Source organism: Thamnophis elegans, chromosome 5 (assembly GCF_009769535.1).
Source record: "Thamnophis elegans isolate rThaEle1 chromosome 5, rThaEle1.pri, whole genome shotgun sequence".
Lineage (NCBI taxonomy): Eukaryota > Metazoa > Chordata > Lepidosauria > Squamata > Colubridae > Thamnophis > Thamnophis elegans.
The window spans coordinates 29,623,280-29,650,291 of NC_045545.1; positions in this window are offsets into that span (position 1 = coordinate 29,623,280).

The window sequence follows — 27,012 nt, forward strand, 5'->3', positions numbered from 1 at the left end:
AGAGAAAGAAGAAAAAACAATGTATCCAGCCTCCAGCTTCTAAGTGGCAGTGTAACTGCTTTTCCTCCTGTTGTTACAACCCTCTTTAGAATCCTTCTTATTATCTTCTTTATATTCCAAGCTTAAGAAAGAAAAAAAATCCCTTAAATGGAGATCAAAAACAATCCAATCAATCCAATCAAGCATTATACAAAAAGGAGAATTTTAATCCATAGATGTAAGCAAAAGTGAAAAAGAAGAAGAAAAAATTAATCCATTCAGTTAAAAAAATAGGGAGCCTTTCCCCCAAAGTCCACAAATCTGAAAGTTGCCAAGTTTGGAGATCCCTGTTCAAGGAGATAAAGTAAGTGAAATAATTCCTTGCTCCATCTTAAGGATTGTGCTCTTTTCCACATAAGTAATTATGATATATAAAAAGAATATATAAGACATTCGCATAGCTTTCTTTAAACATTTGCTTTATGTGTACTGGGAGTGTGTACCTCATCTATCATTTGCCACTGGAGAGTAAATTATGTTGATAACATGTATTCAGTTTGGATTGGTTCATATATAACCAGCAAAGGCTTGAGATTCACTGTTGCATCCCTCATTTCACAGTGATTCAAGAACCATTTTCAAGAAAACCAGACTTGTACATGGTACTCAGGTGATGTTTGCTCCTATCTAAGTGCCTGTATTTCATTCTCTGACAAATGGATAACACTAATTTATGTCAAAAGCATGTCAGCAGCTCAGCTGTCAAGTTTCATTTCAAATGTTCCTATAAACAGTGCAGGATTTCATACACACTAGTGATGACATCTAAAGATGTGCAAACCTTTGCCGGATTGCCTCAAATTAAATAAATTGGGCCCTTAGAGTGTTCCAACTGAATGCTTGAAAACCCTCATTTTTTAAGTGTGTTCGTGTAGAAGATCTATTGAGAGGCTGCTTCTCCACCTGCTAATTGCCTCTTGAAATATCATAAACTGCCTTCGATCAAGGCAGAAGATGAATGTCTGGAACTAGCAATCCAAAAGCACCATGCAGTTGCTTCACTGCTTGTCCTTATTGGATTTTCTCTGGGAAACAAAAATGACAGAAGTAGTGGATAGAAAAGGCAGGAGATTTACAAATGGAGGATAATGATCTTTTATAAAATTCTATGAGCAATGCAAGAACGTTATATTATAAACTTCTCAAATTCTCTGGTATTGCAAGTCAAACCGTTGGCTGTGATTCTCTGGATTTTTAGCAAATTTTTCCCACTGTAATGTCAGGCATAAGCAACCAAAACCACTTGTAAATAGCTGAAGGAAACAACTTTATTGACTTCTATTTATGTTACAAGAATCTCTCTAGAGTGCTTGCCTTCCTGAGAATGGCCAGAAAAGGCTTGATGGATCTTGGAGAGATTAGGTTTATGTCTCTTATGGCACTGCAAGGATTCTAAGCTAAGAGTTGCTTGACCCCTCCTCCGAGTCTAGCCTGCAGTTTCCTAACACCACCTCATTAGCATAAACTCTTGCCTTTCGACTTCATAGCATGTGGTGGAGGACTCAGACATAAGGCATGCAACTCTCCCTAGAGCAGTGATGGTGAACTAAGACATGCTTATCAATTATGACATACCACATCATTTTTGCTAATATGCTAGTGTTTGCCAATACCCAACTAATCATGAAAACACAACCTTTGCTCATGTGATTTCTGGAGGCTGTAAAGGCCACACAAGCATGGGGTATGTATTTGTTTGATTTTCTGAGGCTGCAAAGGCTACACAAAGATAGAATGTACTCCCATGCATCTGCAGCTTCCAAAAATATCACAAAAATGAGGTGTCGTTTTACATGATTTTCAGGGGTCATGGAAAAATCTGCTTCAAGAACAAAGGCCTCGTGTTACCCGGAGCTGCCTCAGTTTGTCTATTTTAAATAAATAAATAAATAAATAAATAAATAAATAAATAAATAAATAAATAAATAAATAAATAAATAAATAAATAAATAAATAAATATGTAGGGAATCATTTGTTTTTTCTGTTTAGGAGAGTAATATGTGACAATCCAGCAGAATCAAGTTAAGTATTTTCAAATTTTGGACATGCCAAATCCAAAAAGGCTCACCCTCACTGCCCTAGAGCAAATGAAACTGATCACAATATGGATTTTGCTCTTGGGGTTTTTTTGTAATTAAAATGTGCTCTTAGTTTAAATGATGATGCTTCCATTCCTTGTGAAGTTCTGAGAACTTTTTTTTTTTTTTACTGTCAATGATTCTGGTTGAAGCTAGCTCAACAAAGAATATAACCAAGCAATGCTTTGAGTCTTAAGGTTCTTGTCTTTATTCACCTGAGTTCTGCTTTGCTTTTTTTAATGTTTGTTTCTTTGGCATTCCAGTCACTCTTGGACTTTATGTCTGAAGCTAAATGTAGTGCTTTTGAAAGCAGTTCAACAGTGGAACTAATTACTCAGAGAGTTGGTAGATTTCTCTTCACTGGATATGTTCCAGGAGAGGATTCCTGCACTAAGCAGGTCTGAGGTTTAAATAGCTCCTTGAAAATCTATGAGCCTATGGCTCACTGGAGCAATCAGGTTAAAAACAGGTCTAGTCTCCAACGGTTACATATCACAAAAGAATATAACTAGAATTGTGCTGGATCTGACCAATGGCTTAGCAGCCGGCATCTTTTGCCCTCTGATTCAGATTTATGGAATGTTATGGGCATGTTATTATGGGCATGTTATTTCTGGGCATGTTATTTCTGATTCATGAAATGACATTTATCCATGAAGACATTTGCCAGATCTGCCTCATGCCCCATTTTTAGCTAAAAACAGAGAATGTCTATAGAGGAACTTGCATATTTGAATTGTTGAAGTTAGGAAGTCAAGGGTAGTATTTCTAACCTTTCTCATTTTTAATAGCAGCTTCTATTCCCAATTATTCCATATTCAGTTTTTTTGCAATACAACATGGAATCAGAAATTTCAGTTTAGGAACATTTTCAACTGCAACATCTACAACAAGCATGTCGGGGATTCTCTTATGAAGGCTAGGAACATAGGAAGAAAGGAACAAGGATTCAGAATAAGGAGCAACAAAATAAACACTTTCTTGGTATATAATATATTTTTTCATATTTAAATACACATTTAAAACAAATTTATATGATTTCCCATCATTACTAAATTGATTGATTTGAATACAGTGAGGGTTGTTTTCCAGGCCAAACCCTTTTGTATTCTTGCATTGCCTATATTAGACAGCTTTAGAAATAAATTGAAGAATAGATTCAACTGTTTTCTCTGGGGATTGATTAAAAAGACATAGCTCTTTTGTTGTAAATGCAAATATTGTATTCACTACTTTACCTTCTTGAAGCTTATAGATAAGTGAACATTAAGTGAATTAGCTCTTATGTTTTATCACATTGTCACTTAAATTCATCTTCTTTATGCTTGGAAAAAATATATTTTTGGTAATGTGCACCCCATAAGACATACATAATATTTCTAGAATGTGCATAGTCAAATCCATGCAAACTACAGTTTTAAGCATCTCTTGTAATAGATAAACTGCCTAGCAAAAGTTAAAGTAATAAAAGGTAATGTCCAGTTGTGTCCAGGGGGTGGTGTCCATTTCCTTTTCCTAGCCAAGGGAGCCAACATTGTCTGAAGACATTTCAATGGTCATGTGGCTAAGGTGCATGGAGTACTTTTACTGTCAAAGTGGTACCTATTTATCTACTCGCATTTACATGCTTTCAAACTTCTAGCTTGGTAGAAGCTGGAACAAGAACGGGAGCTCACTTCATCTTGCAATGCTTAGGTCTTGAACTGCCAACCTTCTGGTTGATGAGGCCAGTGTCTTAACCACTAGGCCATCAGCAAAATTTACTTCTGAGTAAATATTAACCAGGGAGCTGAATTCAGAATATATCATGCTTCCTTATCTCAATCCTTGAGATAGACATGCTGACAAAAGATGACTAAGGCTAGGGTGAACCTAGCATTTCTTGATTTGACTCAACACTTTAATCCTTATTCAACTCTGGATCTTGTGCATAGTCATGCTGATAAGCCTACGTATTTCAACTGCATTTTCAAATTCATTTTTAACTCACTGAAATCAGTATAAAATTTGATGGCTTAAAGTTGAGTGAACTGTGACCCATACATTTGAGGAAAATTCATTTTTGACATACTGAAAAACAGTATGACTGTTTGAAATGTCCAATAAGTTCTATTTCAGATATTTAATATTAAAGCAGTATCTAGATTCCAAAAGTTGAAAGAGGCCATTTAGCCATGAAATCCTACTTCTCACTAGAGTGGTCATCTTTTATGAGCTTCATTTGTTTGGCTTGTTCCAGGGACTGATCCATTTCATAGAAAAACTTACCCCTATGTTTTGCCCCCAATTATTGTATTCAGGAAGATGCCTCATTTTTCCTTGCAAACAACCTTTTCTTTGTGCAAAAACTTTCAACTTATCTGTATGAAATTTGGCATGGCTGTTTCCCACAGAAGGGACATCTAATGCTGCAAATTTCATCATGATCTGCTACAGTTACTGTTATGAAATTAACAAGCTCTATCTCCTTATACAACTCTAGTGTGACTATAAATTTCATTCCATTCTGAAGATTCAAACACATTAAAGTTGGACAGTTATCAGCTGTCTTTGGAGTCAGGCATCAGTGAGACAGACGAACCGCTGGAGCCTGTTTTCAGTGTACGCATGCGCAGAGTTGCTGGATGAAGAGAACAACTAAAGAGCAAGGGTCAACTTGGGAGTAAGGCCACAAGTGGATGGTGAATGGCTCCTTCCATAGGGAATAAAAGAGGAGTGAAAGGGGAGGAATGTTTGCAGGAGATTAATTCATTCCTGCATTCTTGCCAAGTATTGCAGTGTCTGAAAGATATCAGGCCACTCTCCAAGCCTGATAAAGGTCGGTAATTGTGAACTATCTTGAAAGACTGTGGGAGAAGAAAGACTTTGCTGGAGAGGAATTTACTGTAGATTAAATAAAAGGGTTTATTGGGACAAGGACTCGGCTTCATGCTGCTGGGGAAGCCTAGGTCAAAATACAAGGTCTTGTTTCAACCACAGCAAAGCTATGCATAAATAAGGATGAATGCTTGTGATTAGTTCAGTTTGCCAAATCCTTGGGAACCCAATTGCTGTAGGATTCATATCTTATAATGGCAAAAACTTGTGAAAGCTTTGAGTTGGCTTCCACCCACTATGTGGCAATCAGTTACGGGCAGCTTTCCTATGAACATTCAGGAGTCCTCATGGAGTTAAAACTGAGCACAAACTAACAAAAGGTCTTATCCTCAGAACGCCGAGACATGTCTCTGATATCTATGTCAGGATAGATGACAGCTGCCACACACTCAAAACCTGAATACCTGACTGGCATGTTTGAGACTAAGAAACTGGTAGGGATTTGAATCCTTCCGATTTTAGACTATTGTACATTCTTTGCTGATGACAGTGATGTATGAGGGTTTATTTCACAAGATCCCTTTTAAATCCTATAGCAACAACAGCAACAGAACTATTCTTGAATATGTTGCATGTCTTGGTAGCTATAGTTATATAGATGTGCACATTCATGTGCAAAGAATCAAGAATATCAACAGAAAGCAGAAAAAAATAATGTAATATGTATATTATATCAATTTTAGAAAAAGCAATAAGAGATGCCACGCCGAGCTTTTCATGGAATATTTAATTAACAGAATCAATTCCAGAAATGAAAAACAGCAGCCAAGCAATTATAGGGTTCAGTAAAGCGACTCTCTTAGGATGGAGCAGTCATGGATTAAGGACTGGCATTTAAAGATGTTATCAACCAGTTAAGGAGAGTAGAGTAGATTTGGTGCCCCAGGGACTGGACCCATACAATGTGTTATAGTCACATTAAGGTTGGTATTTGCCCTCCCCCAGGCAATAAACTGAATTACGTAGGAGATGGTGAGGCCACTTGGGGTCCCAGCTTGAAATATCTAGGAACACACTTTGTTTTGCTGGACAGAATATTAGGCTGTGTTCCTGCTATGCCTTGGGACTCTTTCATCCATTCATCATGCAGAAAATCAAAAGCAATGCACGTTTTAGTAAGTGAAAGAGAAACTGGAAATTGTATAATTTAAAAAGATGGAAGAGTATGCTAATATTTGGACATTTAAATTGAACACTGTGAATTGAATCCATCTTTTCTCTGCCTCCAGGGCCCAGGATATGGAGAAGCAACATTCATGGGGTGATGTCTTTTTCTTGATTTGATAGCAAAAAGTGTTATATAGCAATTCCACAATCTTCACAATTTTTTTCCAAGTACAGGTTTTTGGGTTATTTCTTTATATGGTCACTGACATAAAATAGCAACTCATTTAGTGCAATGGAGTTGCAATGTTTATTATCTGTCCTTACAGGGCTATTGTTATTTTCTGATTTGTAAAGAATTATGTAAAACTTGGGCACTGATCAGAGATATTAAGTCAGAGAGTACTTAATTGCTTGTGGTTAGGGATGACCAGGAGAAACATTCTGGGTTTCTTCAGGTAAATTGTGACATCCTCTGAAGTAACTAGAACTGAATTTGAGAGCTTGGCCTAATTTTTTAGTGGAAGAAGGACATTCCTATGGCTGCTTGTTGGAAGAATCCTATACACTTTGCATCACCCTGTGCCTTTCAGAGAGGCCATTTAAGTCACTTCTGCCCAGAAATATTTGAAGAGACCAAGGAATTGCTTTTCTAATCTTTCTTACTGATCCTTTAGCAAATTCAAACAAAATTGTATTCCAGCTTCCTTTTCAATCTTTTTTTTTCATTCTATAATATGTTAAGTTGCAGTTAAACATTTCATTCTTCCCATGCAAGTAACTATAAGGATTGGGGGATGGGGCAGGGAGGGAAGAGGAAATAGCTTTTAATTTCCTCCCTTCATATTCCCAAATAGATACAGAAGCTCCAATAAACCTGATTAGCTTCCCATCAAGATGCCTACTAAGATTCTCAATAATGCAGCAGAGTTAGTAAAGCTGTACTTACTGCCTCAAGAAAATTAGTACCAATTTGTTAAGTCTGCTTGTTACAAATCTCTGGTCCTATCCATCAATAATTTTGTGAGATTGTTAAACATAATGGATGAGCCCTAAAAATGTCTAATCCTTTAATCTCCACCCTGTTGTGAGCACACTTCTGTCTGTATTTATTTTTTGTTTTTGTCATCGTATCTGGAGGCTGATCATTTCCCCTCACAGAACGATGTTCATATGCATATACAGTAAAACATGAACAACTTACCACCATAAACTTGTGAATGAAGATGAATGTGTGTCCCAGGATAATGTTGCAAGATCCGATCTGGGTCAGTCACCAGGACTAGAGATTCTGACTCCCAAACTTCCAGACTCATGCTGGAGCCCATCCTCAGGGAACTTCTTTCTAGCAGAGTGCGCCAGAGTGAAAGCTCAGAAGACAAAATGTTTGGTCCTGATAAATGACCCAAATTGGCTCTTTCAAAAATTGATGTGGCTTTTTTGATATATGAAGCTTTTCCCACTCACTGATCTTTACATTTCTGCAAATGTTACCCAATTCTGCTAAAAAAATGTTGTCCTGTCTTTTCTGTGATTATTTCCTATTATGAAATGGAGAAATGTATCATGTACCATGTTTCTCCGAAAATAAGACAAGGCCTTATTTACTTCTGACCTTCAAAATAAGCACTTGGCCTTATTTTCTGGAAAGTGTTATTATTTTTGAGGTGCAGGAAGCAGTGAGCATGGTCACCTAATGGCTGTTGCTGTGTTGCAATATTTTCAGAGAGGGCTTATTTTTGGGGGAGGGCTTATTTTAGCACATGCACTCAGAAGCCCAACTGGGCTTATTATCTGGGAGGTCTTATTTTGGGGGAAATGGGGTAGCATCTAAATCTTATTTTGGATGTGACTTAGACTTAATCACCCTGTTTTAAAATTACAGAATAAGGATTCAAACCAGAATTTATGGATGGTGCATATTGTAATGGTTATCAGTATGTTCCTTTTTTTTGTAAACAGTCTTGCTGAGTGTGTATGACTGTGTGTTCTGCCACTGTCAGGCAGACAATGCCCTGTTGTCATTTTCTTTTATTTTTCAGGCTCTTGGTTTATAGTTCTTAAAGGAAGCACTTCCATTGTATGGACTGGATAATTTTCAGAACAAAAGAAAGGATACCATAAATTGCATAGTGCAATTTTGTGGGGAATTTTGCATAGATGTTTTTCAGATTATATACATGCACACAAATCCTATTCATATTAGCAAATACATTTTAATATTATTTGCTTAAGAAAAGTTGTATCAATGGTGATGCTGGGCAAGAAATTATTGTGAAAAAAATGGAACACTACTCATTGGGGAACAGTCCCTGCCTGCACATTCAAAGAGTCAGCTTCTTAGAGCAAATTTCACTTTGGGATGGCAGAGAGTAGTTCAGTGTTTCTCAATATTGGCAACTATGCAGGCTAGAGAGTTCTGGGAGTTGAAATCCACCTATCTACACATTGCCACACTGGAGTAGGTTGATCTGAATCAACTGCAGTGGTTGGCCTGAATGGAGAATGGAGAAAGAGGTATGTTAGAGATGACAACCATAAATGACAGAAGCTTGTCATATATTCATCTTATAAATGACAGAAGCTTATTTTGTATTCATCTTGGTTACTGATGGTCCAGAACTGGAGACGGAATTCAGCAAATATAGAGAATTAGTGAATAGTTGCGGCCACTAGCATTCATTAGTATAATTCTATAATTTTAGGACATTTGCTAGAAGATGTGTATTTCTTTTCTCTTTTTTTGAATTTTTTTTATTTTAACTGAACAAAAACACAAAAAAAGAATCATCCTTCATTACATCTTGTAGAAAGCATGTCGACTGGTTACAGATAACTTTCGTCCATTTCTTCCACAGTCATTACTTATAGTTCATATTAGATTGTACACTTTAAGTCTTTGTATATCTTACTGTCGATGTACCATAATTCTCATTTGACTACAATTATTTGAACATGCTTTTATCTCAAATCATTCATACTTAAAGACACAACCACATAATGGCATTCATTAGCTATTTCAAAAAATCCTCCAATAACATTACATCTTTATAGCGTCCTTTAAGTAAATCAATTAATAAAGTTTCTAAGCCTTTCCCCCCCTTTTTTCCAACTTACTGATTAAAATTTATATCCAAGTTACTTTTGCCAATACCATAGCATGTATATATTGTTAAACAATGTCCATTAACATTACCACCTCCTCCTCCTCCTCCTCCTCCTCCTCCTCCTCCTCCTCCTCCTCCTCCTCCTCCTCATTATTATTATTATACAATTGTATCACAGCGGCCAGTTGTTTTGCCAGATTTGGCATTGGTTACTAGTCGGGCCCCACCCAGGGGCCTAGGACGTCATAGTGTATTACATTATTATTATTATTATTATTATTATTATTATTATTATTATTGGCTAAAAGTAATTTACTATTTATGTCCCATCTCCTCTCATCAGAGCCCCTCCCCCCAAAAAAACCTTACACCTTTATAACACCATCTAAATGAAAATTTGTTAATAAAATTTATAGGTCTTTTTCCCAAGTCACAATTTACAATTTATATCCAAATTTCTTTTACTAAATTGCCAATACATGTATATATCATTACGCTGTATCCATTATCATTTCATTATTATTATTTATGGTTAATTAATTGTTAGCGAGTAAACATTTAATAACAATCTAAAAGATGTGTATTTCTTATGCTTGTTAACAGTTTAGGCATTTGGGGTATATTGTATCTGATAATATTATGAATAACACTTTTCCTACAGTGACTAAAATAATGATAATTTTAAAAATGGATCAGAAGTGTAGCTGCTGGAATTACAGTCAGAATGAGCAAATACTACAGAACTAAGCAAAGAAACAGGGAAACGTAATTTTCTATTTGCATTCTAATTCCACCAGACTCCTGAGCTATTGAGAAGTTTGCAAATACTCTATATCTATTAATTTTATCCCTGGCACCATCAGGGCATTAGTGATATTAACAAATCAATTAAAAATGACCTGTTTAAAAAGCTATTTTTAAATAAACTTTCTATTCACTGAATTGTTTTTGTGGATTGACAAACTTTTATTAGTTTATCAAAGTGTAAAATACAAAGAAAAATTAAGGTAATGTGAAAGAAGGAAAAAGGCAAGAGGAAAATGTGCAGGGTAAGAGAGCGAGAGAAAAGGGAAATTATTGACTTCTTACTTTTTTAGAGCAGTAGACTATAGGGTAATAACATACCTTTTACTTTTGTACAATAATATTTGCTAGCCATTTTTATAACAACAAGCGTATCTAATCAGCAAAAGCCAAAATCAAAGTTTTGTTTTTTTCCACCACAAGTCCAGAAGCAGTTTCCAAGTAGCAATGAAGTTAGTTGTATTCTTTTCAAAGACTTTTGATTCACCGAATTGTTGAAGTCATTTTATCAAAATGGACATAATAAACATGCTTATCATGAAAAAGAAAATAAGTCTGATGCAAAATTGAACTCATATGTTTTATCTCACTAATTCTATGTGAAAATAGACTGATGAAAAGAAAAAAAAAGCAGCATCCTAACTATCAGAAAATGGTATTAATTCTGGTCATGACTAAAAAGATTCAATTGGCATTATTGAAAGTGTTTATCAATAGTACTGAAATTCTAGTGTTGTCCTGAGTTTTATCCAATAATAAAAGATATAGGTAGAACTATTAGGTTATTGGTGTTCTCTGAGATTGATTGTTTTACTGCAGGTATTTTGCTACCAGGTATCATGAGTGTGTGGTACCAGCTCATCAATTTATTCCCACCAACCAGACTATCTCTGAGCAAAAATTGTCTCTTGGCAAAAAGAGGAAAGGAAGAGGTTTTTGCTAAACCTTTTTTCTCATTGCAAAGCCCTGAAAAATGTTCCCATAGTTCTAAAGGATATATGAAATGTTGAGAGAACACAAAAGCTATAAAGCAGAGCTGTCAAACTTGTGGCTTGCAGGCCAGATTCGTCACATGCTGGCCACACCTTTCCCGCGAAGGGGGGGGAATCACGATACATCACGTGATGCCACTGTGACACCACAAGTTTGACACCCGTACTATAAAGGAAAGGAAAAATCATTTTATGAGCCACAGTGGCACAGTGGTTAGAGTGCAGTATTGCAGGCTACCTCTACTGATTGCCTGCTGCCTGCAATGTGGCAGTTCAAATCTCACCAGGTTAAAGGTTGACTCAGCCTTTCATTCTTCTGAGGTAAAATGAGATTCCAAATTGTTGGGGGCAATATGCTGACTCTGTAAATCGCTTAGGGAGAGCTGGAAAGCACTGTGAAGCGGTATATAACTCTAAGTGCTATTGCTAGTGCTATTTTCTCACTTATTTAGCCATTTAAAAAAAATACTGATGGACCAAAAATCTCCTACTGATGAAAGCTATTCTTCTTGGTCTAGGATGCTTATCCTGCCCCCAACTCCTTCTGCTGTGCCTTCACATCTGCAAGCTACACAGCTGCATGGAGTTAATATTGTTTGAGGGTTATTTAAGCAGAAGATTAATGATTGTTTGGGCTTCTAGATCTTTATTGCAGGGTAAGGAGAGCAGCACAATCTGGAGAGTTTCTATGTTGTGTAGCAGGAGATTTATAGTCATATTGTGAATGAAAAGGCAGGCAAATGCCCCAATTTTCACCCATTAAGAGGTGCAAGTATGTCTTGTATTTTGTTTCCTTAAGGGACAGCCTCTAAGCACTCAAATCTTTCTTCCATTTGGCTGCTGTTGCCTCTTGACAAAGGATGAATTGTTCTCCTGTGATCAGGTGTTAATGGATAATATTAGCTGGTTGAGAAGCATCTGCAAAAAATGCTTGCAGATCCACTTGAGTGTTACAAGCTTGTCATTTTCCACCGAGAGCAATCACAGCCTATTGTTTTCCCCACCCCCATAACAGCCTTTTTCATGTTCAGTTAGTGATAAAAATAGATTATTAATTGCAGAAACTTAAAGCAATTAAAAAACATCAAATTGCGGAATCCACATTTGCTACTCAATTGAAAAGGGGGGAAAATTGGATTCATTAACATTATGCATTGGTATTCTTTAAAAAAAATGTATGGCTTTTAAATAGAACTGCAGCTCTCTGAATTGAAGGATCATTATCCTATTAGTCATTCATCCTACCTCCTAATATGCAAAAGGGTTTTAAAGGAATATTTTGTTTATTTTGCATATGACTTTAGGGAAATTGAGGTGTCCTAAATAAACCAATATTTTCAAAAGTTTGTGAATTGCTACTGTATGTATTTTATAGGAAAGAAACTGAAGTTGTAAGTATATGGGTGAGGTTCATTTCTTTAAAATATATTCGAGTCTAGTATTTACTTTTAGAGAACAATCTGATTGAAGTACTTACAACTATCCTTCACTTGAACATTCCTCAAAAAATAAAATCAATCAATTAAAATATGCATGATCAAAGTGTGTATCTTTGCTAAGAATCACAATGGAGTAATGGTCCTGTTGGAAGAAATGTCCACCTGGGTTCCAGTGGGGAGAAAGATGCTGGAAACATGGAGGCTTGGGAAGATGGTTTAATGGTGAAGCAGAACACCAAGCATGTGTGATTCTGGGTAGCTGACCACATGGAATGGAGAGTGAGTGTTATTTATACCCTCTCTTGGATTTTGAACTTGAGCTTCCTGTTTCTGTGGCAAGGGCATGTATTCTATTGGCTGTTGTATGGATCTTGTGCAAATCCTAGGAGTTTATCTGAGATAAGTTTGGTTGAACTGTACTGGGTGATGTAATGAAGGGGCTTGGTTGTGCCATGTGGTGAGCTCTGCTAATCGATAATCCTAGTATGTCTTGGAGGGTCATGTCTTAATCCCATCACCCTGGAGCTGCGGGCTTTTGTTTTGTAGATAGGCTGGCCTAGTCCACAATGGGCACCAAATATCTGCTGAGGCAGAGAGTTACAGGGAGCTGAGTTTCTCTCTCCCTTAAGATTTCTATTTCTCTTTTACAGGAAATATTCTGTCTTTTTAATATTTCCTAAAATATTTCATTCTTCTAGGAGGGGTGGGTGCTAACTTTTTTCAGTCCCTTGATAAGTCACATATAGCACTTAGACTTATATACCACTTCATAGTGCTTTACAGCCCACTCTGAGCTGTTTACAGAGACAGCACATTTCCCCAAAAAATCTGGGTCCTCATTTTATCAATCTTGGAAGGATGAAAGACTGAATCAATCTTGAGCTGGTCAGGATCGAACTTCAGGCAGTCGCATAATTAATCTGCAATACTGCATTCTAACTACTATACCACCATGACCCTTTACATGCCTCTTATGGATGATTTGCTGAAGTGCACTCCAGTTCTATTCAGCTAGGTTGTATTATTATTTTTTATACACTGTACCTTAAGATTACCAACTCCCTTTTTTATTTACTTTCTACAATCTCTACTTTCTCCTTATAATCCTTGTAGGATTATTCTTTGTACAGGAATAAAAGAAGAAACAATATCAATATCAAGGAGGAAACAGTACTATAATCAACCACCCAGAAAACCTCACTCCTCTGTTGACTGATAACGTCACCTAGTCAGGTAATGAAGCATCTGCAGGAAGAGAGGCAAGGTGAGAGACCACAAGAATGAAACAGTTCAACCCTGGATAACATATACTCTCTATCATGATTGGTTCCTACACTTCATACAGTAGGTTCCTAGAAGTGATCATGGCATCTTCAGAAAACATCTCAGCAGATAATTGAATACTTGAATGAAGTACAGTATGCTCTGTTTATACAGTCTATAAAGCATGTTTGATATATTCTTTCTACCTCTACTTCTATGCAATTGTATGCTAATAATTACCTATATTTATTTCTCTGTACAATCAATGTTCGATTTTAAGTGTCAGACTTCAACACAGAGTCAAGATTTGAGAATCAGTCTGGTAAGAAATAGATATCATTGGGCGAGGATGGAAAGAACTGCACTTCTTTAATTTTTGGCACAATTAAATGAAAATAGCTGGGTAGCAGATTTGTTTGAGAATAGCATGGTTCATTGGAACACTTAATTTTTCCAGATTATTTATTTATTTTAGATAGCTATATTATGCGGCAGCCATATAAATGAAATATTTATTTAATTTATATGGCTTCCACCTCATATACATCATTCATATACATACAATAGCTAATAATTAATAAAACATAATAAAACATAGTACAAACCCAACCAGTAATTAAAAACACAAATAACACAACACAGCATGAAATAATATAGACTAACAGTTGAGAACAATCGCAATATCTCATATGCTATGTTACATGCCTTTGAAGTCTGAAAAGCATGCACTATCACTACTGTGCATATAACACACCAGAGGCGGTATTCAGCAGGTTCTGACCAGTTCTGGAGAACCGGTAGCTGAAATTTTGAGTAGCTCAGAGAACTGGTAAATACCACCTCTGACTGGCCACGCCTCCATCTATTTTCTGTCTCCTGAGTCCCAGATGATCAGGAGGAAATGGAGATTTTGCAGTAACATTTCCCTGCCATGGCCAATATGCCATGCCCACCAAGCCATGCCATGTCCACCAAGCCACGCCCACAGAACCGGTAGTAAAAAAAGTTTGAATCCCACCACTGCAACACACCATTCTATAAAGAAGCCATCTATGCTATAAACTAACACCAAGCACAAAATCTCAGTTGTGCTCCTACAATGAAGAAGACTCATTGTACAAGAGAAAAAAAGTATTAAGTAAAAGTGGGGGAAAGCTAGGGTTTTAAAAAAATGTGTTTGCTATGGTTTGGCTACAAAGAAGAAGTAATGAAAGTGGACAGTAAAAAAGAACTATAGACAGGTTGGCCACAGAAGGTCAAATAGTTTGGAATAGAAGACAGAAGAAAGGTGGAGATTACAAAAAAAAATCAGATAAAAAAGAGCAGCAAAATGAATCAAAATCAGTTTCTGTTTTTCTTTCCATTTCCAAGTGAAACTGCCTAAATAATTTATAACAGTAAAAAAGAGAGGGAGAGAAACCCAGCAGAGGAGTAATTTTCCAAGAGGCAGAAACTTTGCCAAGATAATAAAAATCTTTCACCAGGAAACTGTCAGAGAACACATCACCCTATTCAGATTTCAACCCCAAATAAATCTGAAGCAACACCTCATCTATAATCTGTTCAGTGTAATGCCAACTTTGTTCAAGATATTCATAACATATATGGCATGATCCTTATGCAGCATAATCCTGAACTTGGTTGTTGATTTAATCATTAGTATGTTAGAACATGAATCCTTGGCTCTCTTCACAATGGGGTAAAATTCTCCCCCATAAGGAATGGTGGTACTTTGGACTTAGGGAGTTAAAGACAGCACCATTATTAAGCCAACTAACTGGACTAAGGGCACTCCATAAGATTTACAACTGAGTAAGATCTCTTCCTGCTTTAACCATTTCTAGAGTCATTAGCATGCAGTGAAATGAGCCGAGGTGACGCAGTGGTTAGAGTGCAGTACTGCAGGCCACTTCAGCTGACTGCTAGTCTGCAGTTCGGCGGTTCAAATCTCACCGGCTCAAGGTTGACTCAGCCTTCCATCCTTCCGAGGTGGGTAAAATGAGGACCCAGACTGTGGGGGCAATATGCTGACTCTGTAAACCGCTTAGAGAGGGCTGAAAGCCCTATGAAGCGGTATATAAGTCTAACTGCTACTGCTATTGCTATTGAAAGATTCATCTTGGCTATGTTACAGCTAATCCTCGATTTACAGCAGTTTCTTTAGTAATTGTTTGAAGTTACAATGACCCTGAAAAAGTGACTTATGGCCATTTTTCACACACTGCAACCATTGCAGCATCCCCATGGTCACATGATCAAAATCCAGATGCTTGGCAAGTGACCCATGCTTATGACGGTTGCAGTGTCCTGGGCTCATGTCATGCCAGCTTCTGACAAACAAAGTCAGATTCACCTAACAACCGTATTACTAACTTAACGTCTGCAGTGACTCACTTAACAAATATGGCAAGTAAGGTCATACAATGCGGTAAAGTTCACTTAACAAATATCTCACTAAGCAACCAAAATTTTTTGGCTCAGTTGTGGTCGTAAGTCAAGGACTGTCTGTACAAAGTTACTTGCTTGCTCTCCTTTGTTCCTAGGGTTAAAAAGTAATGTCTGAAGCTGTTCCATGAGGCATTACCCATAAGGAAGGCAATTGTAGTTTAATATGATGCTTTTCAGCAAAAAGGGAACGTTTCTTATCATATCAACGAAAATGAAAACATCCTTAATAGGAAACAATTTCCTCTTCCTGACACAGTTTGTTGTTTTAGCAGATGCCCATCTGCTAGTAGATTAGCCATTATAGGTTTGCTTTCATCCCCAGCAGCAGAAAACTTTCCCCCTGGACTAAAATTGTTTAGCAAAGAACAGCTGGGATGGCCCAAATAATGCGTGCAAAGTTCAGTGAAATGTTGACAGAATCTGGAGTGGGAGCGCCTTGTCTTGAATCTCCCTGCCCAATTATTGGAGCAAGTTCACCAACCGCTAAGTTGGCAAGAAGCCATACAAGTCATTACGCCACTGACATCTTTTGAAATGATATCCTCAATTGTTACATTTATTTGCATTAGAATGAAATTAAGCCGCCTTCTCTGCCTAGTGTAACTATTGTCATTCGAAGAGAGCTGCAGGTTTCTGCATAGGCCAGGCCAAAAAATAAACAAAATCAGTTTTACATTTCCCAACCTCTGTTTCCTGGAAATGTCATTTGGAAAGCCAGACAAAGCAAGGGCACTAGAGAAGTGGAGCAGAAAATGCAAAGATAGCCGTAAAATAAATAAAGAACAAAGGAAGAGAATTTTGTGTTATTGGGGGTGTCTGTTATTATAGAAAACATGCTGCAGATGAATTTTTATGCCTCTCCCTTTTCCAGCCTCTGGTTTCAGCCCTGCTATGCCATGGTTGCTACGATTTATAAGAGTTTACTAGGGCAAGTGCTAAATTGGTTTGCTTGCAAACAGCAATATAATATATCACTCCAGAGATATAGTGTATCTATTTGTCAAAGCAAATTTACCCTGTTTTCTCTCTCTTTCTTCAAAAAAGAATGAAATAAAATAAAAGGAGGAAAATATCACAGTTTTCTCTCCCACCCCCATCCTTCCTGCTTCCAGGCATATTTTAAAGGAAAAGGCATGCATGGGAAGCAAGTTACAGGTGAACTAGGAAACACGTTGTGAATGCAGCTTGGCCTTTTCCCACAGTTGTGTTTTCTAATTGCTTTGACTTGACTTTCTTGCGGAAGTTGGGGAAAGCTTTCATGTCATTATACGAAGATCAAACGGGTTATTTTTTTATTTGGAGCATGGAAAATGGAGAGACAGAAAAGCATTTTTAAATGCTTTTGCAAAATCCTTGTTTTAGAAATTGCTAGTCTAATGTGCTAAAAGGTAAGCAGTTCCTAAAACATATTTACATGCTCCTATTAATGATTGAATTAACTGGGAAATCTTTTGGTCGGAAATCTTTTGCTGGCATGGAAAATCCTGTGGTAACTTTTCCCTTTTTCGCTGCATGATCCCCATGGAGGGAGAAACTGCATTGTTCTGTTTCTTGGCAAGCCCTTTCAACATCCATCTCCTTCCTTCTCTCTCTGTCAGCTTTCTTTCAGGACCTTCTTTCAGCTTTCTCGGGATCATAAATTGGACCCTTGATGAAGTGTGACTAGTTGGGACTGAACAGGGGGAAAAATGGGTTGGTGAAGGAAGATTGTTGAGAACAGTCGGCCAACTCCGGTAGAAGAAAGCAAATTCTGAAATAGAAAATAAAAATAAATCTAATACTGTAAGAAAGCAACTAAAAAAAAAACCTATTGCCAGTATACATTAACATTAACATTTTGCTAATCATGGTACAACCATACCTGGAGTACTGGACAGTTTTGGATCATTGGATTTCAAAAACATATTATAAATCTGGAAAAGGTGCAATTATGAGATAAGTTCCTGGCTCTCTAGTTTAAGAGAAAAAAGAAAATATAAAATTATGTATGGTGTGGAAAGATTTATTGAGTGGAAATTTCTCAATCAACTGGCCCCATGCTGTGAAATTAAGTGATGAAAGCTTCAGAAGACAGATTGATAGTGGACTATGGTTTATACAATCCACTTCTATAGTATGCGAGTAGGGTTGCCAACTTGAGGTACCTTAAAAAAAGGATGAGAAAATTTGTGGATGATCATGAAGAAGCCTTTCCCATGGGCTTTTTTGAGATCATTAACTCTGAACAGTTATGCCTGATATATGGAGTAATGGAGTGATGTGTAAAAAGGTTAAATGTACTAAAAAAAACCCCAACCAACCAGTTTTCTCTTCACTGTATACCAAAATGTGAACTAAAAAAACATTTATTTCTCTCAATCCTCCTCTCTGTCCCTTTCTCTCTATCTCTTTGTCTCTCTGTCTCTCACTCTCTGTGTGTCCCTTTGTGTCTCTGTTCCCCTCCCCCTCTCTGTAATTTTTATCAATGATTTTAATTACAGTAGAGTCAGTCCTCAACTTAAAATTATAATGGAGCCAACAATTTTGATCATGTCATGATAGTTGTAAACCAAGACTATGCCTGATTTTACAATATTTTTGCATGGATAATTAAGTAAATACCATGGTTATTAAGTGATTGCCATTGTCATTAAGCAAATGCCATTGTCATCAAGCAAACCCATTATTTGTTTGGGATGTTTTTCCCCCCATAAACTGGATGTAAACACCAGTTTCTGGGGGGAAATGTCATAAATCAGAGAGCACTGCAAATGGCCATGAATATGCAGGTCAGTTTCCAAATGCCCAAATTGTGGTCTGGATGTTGGAACTTTGATTCTGGGTGATTTGGGGGGGGGGGGTGTCTGTTGTAATTTTAAATGGTTGCTAACTGGTTGTAAGGCAAGGATTACTTGTAATAAAAGTTACTCCAAACTAAAAGAAAAAAGGAATAGAAAAAAGAGTGAAAGGTGCAAAGAAGGAGAAAATAGAAAGAAAAAAGAAAGACAACATAGTAGAAAAGAAATATATAAAGAAGTGATTTCCAACCTTCATCACAAGCAAAAAATTTTTTGGTAACTCTTTATCCCTTCTTAGTTTACAACCTTAGTTTACAAAGATCTATTTATCCCATATCCCATTTCATATCTGTAAACAAATCCATAAAGCATATTGTTTTTAGTCTAGTGTCACCAGAAAGCCTGCTAAAAGTTACCAGAAATAGCAACATATCATTTTTTTCACCTTGAATAAATAAACCAAACAAACGTATTTGGAAGAAATTCTAAGAAAATCTGAGAATGAGGCAGGAAAATAGACATTGCGAAAGATGGAAAAAATATTTAAAATGGACAAAAATATAGCACAGTATTAATCTGTGCTATTAATTCCTCACTTAATGGACAAGTACTTGAACTTTCATGAAGTGCTGTTTCTTTTGAAGAGTTAAAAGAAAATTAAAGGTATTAAACAAATATCTTTTTAATGTAACTTAACATTTGTCAATCAGTTAGATTTCAAGTTTTCAAGAATTCTTCATCAGGTAATATCATAAGTAACTTTTGTCTTTGCTTTGGCCACTTTTAGGGTCTTTAATTGTTTTCCTTTCCTCCATAAATCAGTGGCCAGCAAAAGAGGAATCATAAGCACCGTACCATGTATAATACCAAGATATATTATCCTCTGTTTTCTATAGTGCTTTGCAAATAAATATGGACAAAATCTCATAAGGTTTCCAATCTCACTCTCTTCTCATGTGTTGATCCAATTGCTGAAATAGTACAGGCATAAGCTGGTAAATATTCAGGAGACAGTTTGATAAATAGATAAATGTAAGGGTTTCTATTATCACCAAAAGAGTTTGACTCCCTTCCATTTTATAAGAAAGTTATTCATAAGGAACAAAGTATGTTTTCATTCTAGATTACTTTTTTATTCAGCTCAATAAATCCTACTAACAAATACTCTCTTCAAACCTTGCCACTGCAATCACACAAAATTGTATAATAGTGCCGACTCCTCTGGAAAGGTTGCTGAACTCCCCTCTAGAAGTTTCTAAGAAAGGCAGCAGAAGCAACAGCATGAGGAGGAAACTGTCATATCCATATGTCTATTAGATCTCTGTTGCTATAATCATCCAAGCATCAAACGGAAAAATATGTTCCAGAGCTTCCAAGTCCTCCTTAACATGAAACTTCCACAGAGTTATTAATACTAAGCAAAATTAAAGAAATGGGCAAGATATTCAAAAGGAATCTTGAGTTATTTCCTGTTCTAAGTAATTCAGACACCAAAAAAAAAAAAAAAAAGAATTCTGGAATTCTCAATGGACTTTAAAATGAATACATTTTTTTGTATTTCTGTGAAATCTTAGACAATTGAGGGCACGAGGTGTGTTTATTCTTGAATGTCTAGTAAATATAAAGTACATCATCACAGTAATTTACATCATTTGTATGATGACATAATGATGTTGTTAGGTCAGGGGTGTCAAACTCAAGGCCTGTGCGCTGGATCTGGCCAGTGGGGTGCTTAGATCTGGCCCATGGGGCTGCCATGGAAACAGCAAAGGACTGGCCACAATGCCTCTGCCAGAGAAAACGGGCTTGCGAGCTCCATTTTCAGCTGTGATGGCCTCCTGCCACCCTCTGCCAGCAAAAACAGAGCAGCCCTCCCAAGTTCCTTTTTTGTTGGCAGAAGATTGCAGGAGGCTGTTGCAGCCAAAAATGAAGCTCACAAATCCATTTTCGCTGGGAAGCACTTGGGCCTCCGGAGGTGACTCCGACACAAGTGACATTGAGCTGGCCATGCACACCCTGGCCATGCCCACTCTAGGCCCTGAGGTCAAACACAACCCTCAATGAAATCGAGTTTGACACCCTTGCATTAGACAACTGATGTAAATTACTATGGAAATGATCTACTGCATGCAAAAGTCATGGTATCAAGATTTACCAAATTGATGTTCTTTGGATTCTGAATTGTTTATGGAGAATCATTTGCAAAGTAAAGAATATATTTGCCCAAGACTGCATTCTACGATGGGAAGATAGGATATTATCCAAGAAAAGAGTTACAAGTTCAGACATGGGTGGAAGATTTTACTAATTCTTTCAAAACAAGGGAGGAAATCATTAGCTTGAGACCCTGCTGAGTATAAAACACAAAACTAATCTTCTGAATGAAATATTAATACTAGTAAAGTTAATGCATGTAAGAGTTTTTATAGCATGCACATCTTTATGTTTTACAAAATATACATTATCTTGACTAGATGCTTGGTGATACTTCAAACTTTCCATAAAAGAGAGTATAACATTTTAACACAAATGGATTTTCCTGATGTGAAAACTAATGCATTTTTGCAAATCATCATTTCTTCTTTAAAAAAAGGGGGGGTGGAATATCCCCCTCGCCAGTATTCTGCTGCTTATAAGAATTGCAAAAACAAATAAATCTGATGAATCCAACAAAGGAGAATTGAAAATGAGACCGGACAATTCTTTTTTAAATGGAGTCAGGTTCAGGTTCAGGTTTATTGGACTTATATGCTGCCCTTCTCCCAGAGGACTCAGGGTAGCATACAACATAAAAACACATATTACAAAAGTTAAAAGAAAGATTAAATAGAATATCCCAAAAAAACCAATAGACATTTACAATGAGATTTAGAAATTAAATTAAAATTAACAATTAAAATTAATAATTTATTTTATTCAGGCCAGGCCAGCTTGCTGGAAAAACCAACTTTTTAAGGTGCGCCGGAAGGACTTGAGGTCAGGCATTATGCGAAGCTCCGGGGGCAGCTCATTCCAAAGGGAAGGTGCTCCCACAGAGAAGGCTCTCCCCCTGGGGGTCGCCAGCCAACACTGCCTGGTCGACGGCACCTTGAGTAGGCCAACTCTGTGAGATTGTACTGGACGGTGGGAGGCTACTGGTGGCAGTAGGTGGTCTCGCAAGTACCCTGGGCCTAAGCCATGAAGCACTTTAAAGATCACAATTAACATCTTGAATCGCACCCAGAAAATAACTGGCAACCAGTGGAGGTAAAAGGGGTGTGACCTGGAGCACCTAGGTACCCCCGTGACAACCTGCACAGGTGCATTCTGGACCAGTTGAAGCCTCCGGGTGCTCTTCAAGGGCAGCCCCATGTAGTCCAGGCGAGAAAAGATGAGGGTGTGAGTGACTGTGCACAGGGCATCCCGATCCAGGAAGAGGTGCAACTGGTGTACCAGGCAAACCTTGTAAAAGGCCCCCCTGGTCACGGCCATCAGGTGTTCTTCTAAACTAAGCCGCATATCCAGGAGGACTCCCAGATTGCGGACCCTCTCTGGGGGGGGGCTAACATTTCTCCCCCTATCATCAAAGATGGTACAAGATGCACAAATCGGGATGACGGGAACCACGGCCACTCAGTCTTGGAGGGATTGACCTTGAGTCATGTAATCCACCCTGTAAAGTGGAAAAGAATTCCAACATAAGAACTTTTGAACATTGTTTCCATGAAATCACACACATACAATGTATACATGTTTATTTTTTGGTCATGACAGTTGCTGAAATTAATATCAAGCTTCACTTACCAAGCCCTTGGCAAGCTTATAAGAAATCTTAAAACTCCAGGAAAGTAACACTTATTAAAGAAAGTAGGAAGTTCAGCAACTACTTTAAGACAAAAGAAAGGAATGAAATCAGAAAAAAACAAAGTATGATTAACGTCTTCTTTTTTTCTGCATTATATCCAAAAGCTACCTGGCATAGTTTGATATACAAAAGATCAAGATAACAAAATTGGAGGGAAAACATGTGGAAATGCCTAATGTAATATAGCTGTGTAATACTTGGCATTGACCTTTTAATTGATCTTGGCTAGAAGAGCTTCTATGTGTTTCTAGGTTGGCCTAAGTTGTGTGACACATCCAAAGATCTCAAAACATTCCAGAATCACTTGAAATAAATATTTTATTCTTGTGATTGTATAGAAAGACAAAAAATAAACTAAATGTGATGAAATCAGATTATGGAAATGGAATGCATATAAACAAGACAGATACCTATGGCTAGGGAAAATATGGTATGGGATTGACAAAAAAATATGTGATATAAGTAGAGCTGACTTTAAAGTGGGTGCAGGCTCACTGGCTTCTTATACAGGATGTGTCACTAATGTGGGTTTTGGGCTTACAGGATTTCCTAAATGTCAGTGGGTAAAAAGCAATTCAGAACTGTGATTAAGTCCCCATAGAAGGCATATACAGATTCATATTATTAAGAAAGTTACATGCACTGGATTGATTGCTGGTGTGCTTCTAGGTGCAATTCATGATGTTTCCAGGTGCAATTTAAGGATCCTGGAGGTTGGTTTAAGTGAAATATTCATTTGATCTAACAAAACTTCTCTGAAGTTAACATCATGCTGCAATAAAATTCTTGTTTTTCTCTAGGCTTCTAATTTAGCAAAGGCTTCATTTGTCAGTTGACCCAAGCTCAGGACAGATTCATATTATTAAGAAAGTTACATGCACTGGATTGCTTGCCGGTGTGCTTCTAGGTGCAATTCATGATGTTTCCAGGTGCAATTTAAGGATCTTCATGGCTTGGGACTGGATTCCTTAATGAGCCATCTCTGCCCAATTGTTTCTACCCATCTGATCAGGTCCATGTCTTTTTGGCTCTAGCCTTTTCTATGTAGTGTGTCAGATCTCCTGATTTCTAGCCTGGTGCCTTAAACACTACTCCAGGCTGGCTATCTTAACAAATCTTGTCAACCATAGTAGCCCATTTTATTCTCAAAGAAGTTATAATCGGGGAGATCGGCCCTCTGGAACGATCTCCCCATGGAGATCCGGACCCTCACCTCCCTTCAGGCTTTCCGCAAAGCTATCAAGACCTGGCTGTTCGGGCAGGCCTGGGGCTGATGAGTTCCCAGCCCCACTCGAATTGTTGCAACTGTTGCGTTGTTTTTAATTTGTCTTTGTATTTGTTTGTGTCTTTGTTTGTGGTTTGTATTCTCCCCCCCTCCCCACCTTGTTTGTTAGCTGCCCTGAGTCCCTCGTGGAATAGGGCGGCATACAAGTGTAATAAACATACATACATAATCAAGCTTTGCAAATTTAGAAGCCTCAAATTCAAATTCTGTTCTCTTCAACACCAGCACAGGCATAAGACTGAAGCTTGAATACAATCAGTACATAAACTAATAGTGAATATAGGTAGCAAGTAGTTCAAACAGCACTAATTTTATACAAAGTAGGAAAATATAGCCAGACTTGGGAAAACATGAAAATTCAAAGTACAAGGAAACCAAAACCAAAAACTTCAGGAAACCTCCATGTTGCTGGAGGAGACTTCAGGAAGATAAACAAGAAATAAGCATGCTTAGTAGTTAGAGACTGACATTAGATTGCTGAGGAGAAAAGCAATTTTCCTCAAGAAAGGAGCACAGTACAAAAACAAAGGAGCACAGCTTCTCAGCAACAATGCCAAATATTACAATGCAGTATTTGTTGGAGGCTCACAGGTGTGCTATATGAGAAATGAGATTTAACAAAAAATGCTAAAACCATATTGTCAAGTCATTGGACAAGACTAATTAAAAGAAACATACAAACAGACATTTGGGTTAGGCAGCAAAACAGAAGATGTGATGTAGAAATTTAGAAAGGTGTGTGTATATAAATTGCAAACAAATCTCTTGGGCTTTTAAAAGTATATACCGTGGACAGAAATTAACACTTTGTCTACTTCAGTGGTTCCCAAACTTGGCAACTTTAAGACTTGTGGACTTCAACTCCAACTCTGCTGGCTGGAGAATTCTTGGAGTTGAAGTCCACAAGTCTTAAAGTTGCCAAGTTTGGGAACCACTGGTCTACTTCACTGAAGTTTTGACGCTAGGAAATTGTATCTGTGGTAGATATTTTCCAAGTTTTCACATGTTAAAGGTGAACAACAACTTCATAAAAATAGTGAGGTATCTTAGAATAGGAATGAACAAGACAGTGATGGTGAACCTTTTCATCACGCAGAAATGCATTTGTTGGAGCCGCTCTCCAGAAAAACTGAACTTCTGGATATACTAGCGTGGATGCGCGTCTGATGATCAGCTGGCTGGTTCACATTCGCAGGCTGGTTTTCGGCACTGCTGCACGTGTGAAGGGATCATGCTCTGCAAAAGCTGAACTTCTGGGTTCTGGCATGCATGCGCACCCAACAATCAGCTGACCTGCGCACATGCGCACACCAGTTTTTGGCACTGCTGTGCAAGTGAGGGACAGCTGATCGTCGCGCACACATGCGAGCCAGAAACCCGGAAGACAAACAGGAAGGTCGCGCATGCCGGGCAACATGGCTTTGTGTGCCACTTTGGGCACGTGTGTTATAGGTTCGCCATCACGGATATAGGATATGCTTTCAGAGTCTCTTCAGAAATTAGCACAAAAATATTATTCGTAATGAGGTAGGGAAAAAAACAATAACATCCATGGAAAATAATCATACTATTAATTCTAATCCATTGCTTTGATTTAAATTCAACATAATTTTGGTTCTAGTCTGGGCTCATATATCACTCAGAACCAGATGTTACTTTCAGCACATATAGGAAATGTTTTGCGCTACTGACTTATAGAGAGATTAGTTGAATCTTTCTTTGGACAGTTTTAACACTCTAAAAGGAAGCTGTACAATGTACATTTGAAATACCTCTCTGCCTTTTTACCTCATAGTGATCTATGCAGTGGTGGGATTCAATTTTTTTTACTACTGGTTCTGTGGGCATGGATTGGTGGGCGTGGCAGGGGAAGGATTGTGTAAAATCTCCATTCCCACCCCACTCCAGGGGAAGGTTACTGCAAAATTCCCATTCCCTCCTGATCAGCTAGGACTCAGGATGCAGAGAATAGATGGGGGTGGGGCCACTTAGAGGTGTTATTTACCGGTTATCTGAACCACTCAAAATTCCGCTACCGGTTCTTCAGAACTGGTCAGAACCTTCTGAATACCACCTCTCAATCTAACCTTTCTTCATTAAAAAAAAAGTGCCAAGAATGCATAATTTCTCAAAAACCAGATAGACTGACATTAGAATTACTGTTGGTTTTACTTGCAAACTTTAGGTCTTGTACAAATAGTTATATGTTTCATGTTTTGTAGGCTAACATTAATACAGCTGAACCAGAATGATAATAAATTCTTTACTGGTTAATCATCATACCAGGTAGTCAGAAAAAGTTTTACACTCTATTTAAATTCTGTCCTCTTTTTCTGTGTGTATGTTTTAATATACTGCCTGAGGAAGAGCTCTATAAAATGCTGGAACAATAAAGCTGGCATATTGTTCCAATATTGTTTGTTCAGGTTACTTAAAAAGCCCTTTCTCTCTTCCTCCCCCACTTCTTTTCTTGGCAGCAAATTCAAATATGAGATAATCAAATGACATTTCTCTCAGAAGATCCCATTCTATAGACAGAAGAGATAATGATGACAATTTTGACTGTAGTGCTGGGAAGCATAATTTATTTTCAATTGGGGATTAACAGAATCCATGCTGCGTAATATTTATGGAATAAAATTCCACCCTTCAACTACAGCAGCAAGACAACTGCAGGTCAGGAGCTGAAAATCTGCATAAAAATCCTAACCAGAACCAATAACTCTGTTTGTTGTCCTTGAGAGGTTTACTTGTTTGACTTCCTGATTCAAGATAGAGACAGTTACTGATTAATTAGATGCCAAACAGAGTTGTTCAGATGGGTAGTTCTACTTGAATTTGAGATTCCTTAAGAATGAATGGAAATTGCAGCAGCAGGAGCTCTTGTGAATAAATGCTCACTTTATGTAGTATTGTATATGTCTGAAGTAGCTGGAGTGGGTCATAGAACAATA